The sequence below is a fragment of the Watersipora subatra genome, chromosome 7 (genome assembly GCF_963576615.1).
Source record: "Watersipora subatra chromosome 7, tzWatSuba1.1, whole genome shotgun sequence".
In the NCBI taxonomy this organism is placed as follows: Eukaryota; Metazoa; Bryozoa; class Gymnolaemata; order Cheilostomatida; family Watersiporidae; genus Watersipora; species Watersipora subatra.
This window is the reverse complement of record NC_088714.1, coordinates 27,184,513-27,191,810: the sequence shown is the minus strand read 5'-3', so window position 1 is coordinate 27,191,810 and position 7,298 is coordinate 27,184,513.

Genomic DNA, 7,298 nt, shown 5'->3' with positions numbered 1-7,298 from the left:
TTGAACAGCAAAGGCGATTATCGCTTTCTTGTCATTGGCTCTGCATGCATCATGGCTTATGTGAACATTAAGAGTTGATGCCAGCCCTTCACAAACGATGTCTGCAACTTGGTGATCTCCGGCAGCGGTGTAGATGTTATGGTAGAACTGTCGGACACCTCTACTCGTTAAACTCAATGTAGGATCCATAATGCACATGTTTATTCCTCGGTTCGGTATTATAGTAGCAACTCCGTCAGAAGTGGCTACATTTAAAATTTTTCCAATTTCATCATTATTATAAAAGATGGTCGTCGTCGGTTCGATACGTTTCAGCGAGTTTGCACTAAAGCTTTCTTCTCCATACATGTCAAACGATTTCATGTTGTTTTCATTCTCTTGACAAACTATGTAGAGCACGATTTGGTTATCTTCAATTGCTGCCACAGTGAAGGTACGACTGGCTCTATTGCTGCTTATAACTCTCAAAGAGATATCTTTCATTTTTGTATAAATCTTATCAACCTGTGATGCTGCCATTTTTGTACTTACGTCTTATCGATTTGTTTATTTTTGTTTATAGCGAGTATTTAAGTATTTTTATAAGTTTAAAAGTTTTTATAGTAGATTCTCAATGTTCCATTGTTGAATATTTCACCAAATTATATGAATTTTGTACCTGTTCTACTGTTTTCATGCTGCATGTGTCATAAGGATCTAGTTCCTTCTTTGACAAGGTAGGTAATTTCATAGGCACATTACTATCTGGATTACTACTACAAGCAAAAAATGTGAAAGACTATTTATATTTAAGTTGGAATGACTTCTCTTATTCATTTTATATAGCTAATTTTTAGGCTATTGTTAAGGTGATAAGATAAAGCAGTATGTTGTAATTAGAACAAAGCATTCTTTGTGTAGCAAGTTGTGTTGTACTATCCTTTTTAAGCTTTACAAATAAATGACTTCACAGCTGGCAAATGGCTGGTTTATTTGCTTTCACCAGCATGAGATTTAAAATGTATAATAATGATTGCAATACTTGAACAATACACATAAAAACTTGAGTGACAACATGTCCAAGTTAAATATTGTCATTATGCAACTGCATGTAACTAATAAAACAAAGACTACTATATAATTAATTAAATATGAAAAATCTATATAAGGAATCTATTACCTTTGGTTTTTCTGAATTGATAGCTTAGTTCAATGTTGTCAACTTTGAGAATTAATGTTCATAAATGTTATCCGTTCAATGTCTCACAAATTACTAACAGTTCTGGCAAGGACGCACACAGGTAGCTCCAAAAGGTCTAGATCCTCAATCTAATTGGCACGCAAGGTGGTGCCGCCCACAGTGATAAATCATATGGGAACATCACAAAGGTTACTAGTCCAGCAGGTCGCAAATGAAGCGCAAAAGAACTGGCATTTCTCAAACTGCATAACTGACCGCCCACCTGGACCACCCACCTACAAAACTAGTTAGCAGTTCAGTCCACTTGCTGATTCTCATAGGCAAGCTTAAAGGTTGACTTGCAACAAAATTCACATTACAGTTATTTGATATCAAAAGATTCACCATGTCTTACTCTGTTCTGTTGTAGGTGCAAAATATGTAGGAATGTGATTACAAGCTCTTAAAAGCTAAAAAACGAACAGTTAATCGCAGCCATACGAGACCGCCGTAGTTTGGATTATCTATCCAAAACGGCTCGAATGTGACGTACGGTAGTTGTGGGAGATGGTTTCTGTTTACACTTTCATGCAACCTTATTCGTCGAAATATTTTCACAAATATACTTCACGCATTCAATAAAACCATGTCTATTGTTCTTACGCATTTATTGACGTCTATTTATCGTCATTGTAATGCTGTCACTTTTAGCAGTAATATCTTATAACTTATCGTAAAAATTCGCTTAATTTTTTAACCTTACCTCGAAGGAGTACATATCATTGTCTGATAATCATGATGAGCCTGTTGGTCACCTGTGATAATCGAAAAACGCTGCAAAAATTATTTGCAAAGTATTGGGTCACATGATCAGAATACGACTTGACGATTAGATCAAGCCAAAACAAAACTGTGAAGTAGCGCGCATCTATATTTGACACGGGGTCTTTGGTGAAACCCTAAGTGTTTGTCATGAACTAGTGCTACGATAAGTTTTATATTGAGCTTTTTATCGGCCTTTCAATTCACGTGAGAACATCACGTGACAATAACCAAACTGTAATGACTACACCAGAGAAATAAACAGATTCCAATCTACGGCGGCTTTTCGTTTTTGAGCTTTTAAGAGCTTTTAATCACATTTCCACATATTTGGCGCCTACAACACAACATTGTAAGACATGGTGAATTTTTTGATACCAAATAACTGTAATGTGAACTTTGTTGCAAGTCAACCTTTAAGTTTGTCAATTTGATCCACAATTTTATTACACTTTCCCTATAAGGTCTGTAACCTGTAAGGTTTCCAGGATCTATAAGCCTATATATCTTCCTGGACTGTTTATGTGTTTCGAAATTCTAAACCCAAACCTGAATTGAAGCTGAAGGTTTGCTAAGGTTAATACTCACTGTCTAGAAGGCAAATCTGATGATTTTCAGCTATGAACAAATTGTATACCTCCGACAATTATTTTAAACAATATCATTGCCAGCTGCTTTAATAATCTTCCACCTAATATCAATTCCCTTAACAGCAGGGTATTTAAATGCTATATGTCAAACCATTTGTTTGATTTGATTGGCCAACTGTTGCCCTTTTAATGACTTTTGTGTGGTATAATTTAGAAAACATTTCTGTTTGAAATGAAGTTATTGCCAATAAAGTAGTATGTGTACATATAAATGCATCTATATAATTTCTATGATGTTTAGAAAATAGACAAACTATCAAATGGTCTTTATTGCTGAAGCTCCATTGAATCTATTCACTACTTTACATTAAGATCAATGTGGATATCAGCCAAAAAGATATGTCAGTTTATTTACTTTCTACATAGCTGATTCCCGAAGCAACTGCTATATGGTTATGGGTGACTATCTCTTATTTTGGTAGAATAAGGCGATATTTTTTTGGTGCTGCAATATAGTTTTTAAATAAAGATAATTAAACAATTTCTTTGCTTTTTTTTGAAATAGGAATCTAAAAGTAGAACATCAACAAGGGTGCAGATGGTTTGGTTGTAGACCTATGCTTACAAAGCAGGCAGTTGATAATTTATTTATAACCATTTCTTATAGCAAAGGTTGGTGCTTCATGCATACATCCAGCCAGTTGTGCGGGCTTAGAAATATTTCACTCCTAGCGCTAATTCATTAAACTTTCCAAATAAACAGTCGCTAATCAGCTACAAAACCATGTGAAATATAAAGGGTAACAGCCACTTTGCGGGAGTAAATAAAAAAGGCTTTCCATGAAAAGATATCGAATTTAAAAAAAATTTTAAATCAATGAATAAAAATTCAGAAACAATTCGCTATAGTAGTGAACTATGTGTTAGCAGCAGACTTCATGTTTTTGTGTGCTGATTGTCTTCGGGTGTAGCTTACATAATATGAGTTGTCCCAGCATCTCCGTACTAGTTGAAATCTCTATTGTTGAGTGAGTAGGAAGATGCTGGTGGGTAGATGGCTCGAGTATATGTCCTGCTAGTGGGTAGATGGCTCGAGTATATGTCCTGCTGATGGGTAGATGGCTCGAGTATATGTCCTGCTAGTGGGTAGATGGCTCGAGTATATGTCCTGCTGATGGGTAGATGGCTCGAGTATATGTCCTGCTAGTGGGTAGATGGCTCGAGTATATGTCCTGCTGATGGGTAGATGGCTCGAGTATATGCCCTGCTAATGGGTAGATGGCTCGAGTATATGTTTTGCTGGTGGGTAGATGGTTTGAGTATATGTCCTGCTGATGGGTAGATGGCTCGAGTATATGCCCTGCTAGTGGGTAGATGGCTCGAGTATATGTTTTGCTGGTGGGTAGATGGTTTGAGTATATGTCCTGCTGATGGGTAGATGGCTCGAGTATATGCCCTGCTAGTGGGTAGATGGCTCGAGTATATGTCCTGCTGGTGGGTAGATGGCTCGAGTATATGCCCTGCTGATGGGTAGATGGCTCGAGTATATGCCCTGCAGGTGGGTAGATGGCTCGAGTATATGCCCTGCTGATGGGTAGATGGCTCGAGTATATGCCCTGCTAGTGGGTAGATGGCTCGAGTATATGCCCTGCAGGTGGGTAGATGGCTCGAGTATATGCCCTGCTGATGGGTAGATGGCTCGAGTATATGCCCTGCTAGTGGGTAGATGGCTCGAGTATATGCCCTGCAGGTGGGTAGATGGCTCGAGTATATGCCCTGCTAGTGGGTAGATGGCTCGAGTATATGCCCTGCAGGTGGGTAGATGGCTCGAGTATATGCCCTGCTGATGGGTAGATGACTCGAGTATATGTCCTGCTAGTGGGTAGATGGCTCGAGTATATGTCCTGCTGGTGGGTAGATGGCTCGAGTATATGTCCTGCTGGTGGGTAGATGGCTCGAGTATATGCCCTGCTAGTGGGTAGATGGCTCGAGTATATGTCCTGCTGGTGGGTAGATGGCTCGAGTATATGTCCTGCTGGTGGGTAGATGGCTCGAGTATATGTCCTGCTGGTAGGTAGATGGCTCGAGTATATGTCCTGCTAGTGGACTCTTTTGTAGATATCATAAGGCTCTTTTGATTTTTTCTTATAGAAGAAAGTTCCCAGAGCCAAAACATTCAAACCAATTTAAGCACATTCAGATAAGGCTATCCAACAATGAAAAGAACATTTTGTCTGCAATTGCAATCATACCATGATATGAGCGATAGTCTAATATTTAGTGTCTATAATTCTTGCAAATATTTGACTCGACACATAAACTAATTTTTAAAACATAGCACTGGAAAGCTTTTTAATTGGGAGCACTTTGTTAGTAAAAATGAATGAAGTGGTAAACTTTTAAGATCAAACTTTAAAAAATAATAAAGTTATTAAAAAAACTTATCATTTTTTTAAATTTAGTTTTCTGTATGATTTTATTATTTCTATTTAGATTTTTTGGTATAGTATTTTATATAAAAATTATATATATAATATATTTTTGATATATTTTAATGCTACTTATAATTACTTGCTGCATTTGTTAAGGAGTTATTACAAATTTTTAGGCTGCAAATTGAATAAAACAGATTAATTCACAAGATAAATCTATGAAGTTAAAAAATGGCGTATTTTTAATTTGTTCGCAATAATTCTAAGAATCAGAAAGATCAGTGAATTTTCCAAAAAAAAATCTAGCATAAAATTTTGTTTCTCAAGTTCTGCCAAACTTTTCAATTCAAATGTTGATCGAGCAGGTTAATTGTTAACTAGCTAATACAAATTAAGACTTATTATTTTGATGGTAAGACGCAACTTAAATACTTGTAACAAGTCAAGTCTGATAAAACACGACAGTTTCAAATATTTTGCAATTTTAAATGAGTGACAGAGTGCTCAATGGTCTAAAAAGTGGGATGTTATAAGCAATTGTCAAGAATCGTCTTTCTCTAACATGACCACTGCTAGAAGAAGACAATTCCCTTAGCTTTATGCTGTCACACTTTTTAGTGCGAAATTACTTCCAACTTGAAGCAAGTTGGTTGATTTTTCAAATAAATGTTTAGCAATTCTCGGTTACCTAAAACAACAAACAAAATTTCAAATTATAAAAAACTGTCTATACTTTAAAATAAATTTTGATGTGAAGTAACCCTTCAAGCAACTTATTGTATTACGAAAGCAGCTAGTGGTCTCAACTGTCACAGTCTCATTCCTCTGTTCTCATAACATACATTCTCATTTAACAGTTTTGTTTAAGTCTTCATATGTATAACTAACAGCTTAATGGTTTGTAGTAAACTCCATTTGTTAGTTGTCATTAGCCAGGTATGCTGTTTAATTAGTTTATTTTCAATTTTTTCCAAAATCATCAATGCGTTTACTTTCAAATTAAATGACAAGGAATGGATGGCACCTAATAAGCCTATAGTCATCATTTATATCTTTATTAGACATGTCTGACTTGTAAAGAATTGACGTTTAACTTTCACTTTTTGTCCTTTATTACTACTTTAGTCCAAGAGTACTTCAACCAAAATTTATTTATTTCTGTTCAACCAGCTGTTAAAAGTACACATGTGCAACAGAGCTTATTATGCAAAGTATCCGTCAAACTCTCAGTTAGTATATTTTTGTGAGTACCTTGGCAGACCAGTGTACCATCATAAATCATTAGGTATAATAAATATGGGTACAATTAGCTGAAAGCCCGGCATTGCACAGGTAAAAAAGGTTTTGCACAGAAAATTTGTTTTTAATCAAAGGATATTTATGCATCTGCATAAGTTTAGTTTACTGGTTTTAACCAAAGGACACATTTCAGAACAAATGAGTGACTTCCAATGTTAGACGTGCTAGTGGGAAAAGGAGCCAAATACAAAATGCTTTCTATCAAACTGGTTTGGTCATTCACAGCTTAATTTTATTTCAACACTAGATGAATGCCCGGCATTGTACTAGTAATAAAAAAGATTTTTGCACAGAAAATTTTGTTTTTAATCAACATTTACAACGTTCGCCATTCTAACTCTTAAATTAAAGTGTTTGTTTACGTCTATGTGTGCTATAAGTTTAATTAAGTTTATGCTATAAATACATATATTTATAGCCTTTTTGGGAAAGTCTGGGCACATTTTAATCTTTTACTAGTTCAAGCATGCTAGCTGAAGCTTGAAGCATGCTGTGTTTTAACCAATCATCATTAAATATTGGCAGGTGTAATAAGTTTGTGCCCAATTAGTTCATAGTAAACCGGGTGGTGTTGTGGATAGTTTGCCTGTTAACTGAGCTGTTCGGAGTTCAATTACAGTGTGAGGCGATTTTTCATTTCTAATGTTATCGCTATAGCTCGACTTACAGACGACAGACCAACAAATGACAAACACGAAAATTTATATGTATATATTGTTTAGATTATTCTGCAATGCGAACAGTGGTTGATTGCTGGCTAGAGGTTGTTGGTGTAGAGTTGGAGCTGGCTGGTGTAGAGTGCTGGCTGCTATGCTGAAAGTTGTGAGTGGAATTCTGTATGGTGCAGTTTTTTTCCTGGCTCTTATTATAGTAAAGATTAGCTTGCTGTTGACCCTAGGTTGACCCCAGGTTTAACAGGGTAAGATATGAATTGCAGAAAATATTTACATGTATAAATGCTGTTGGTGCTCTATATGAAAACAAAGAAATTAGATG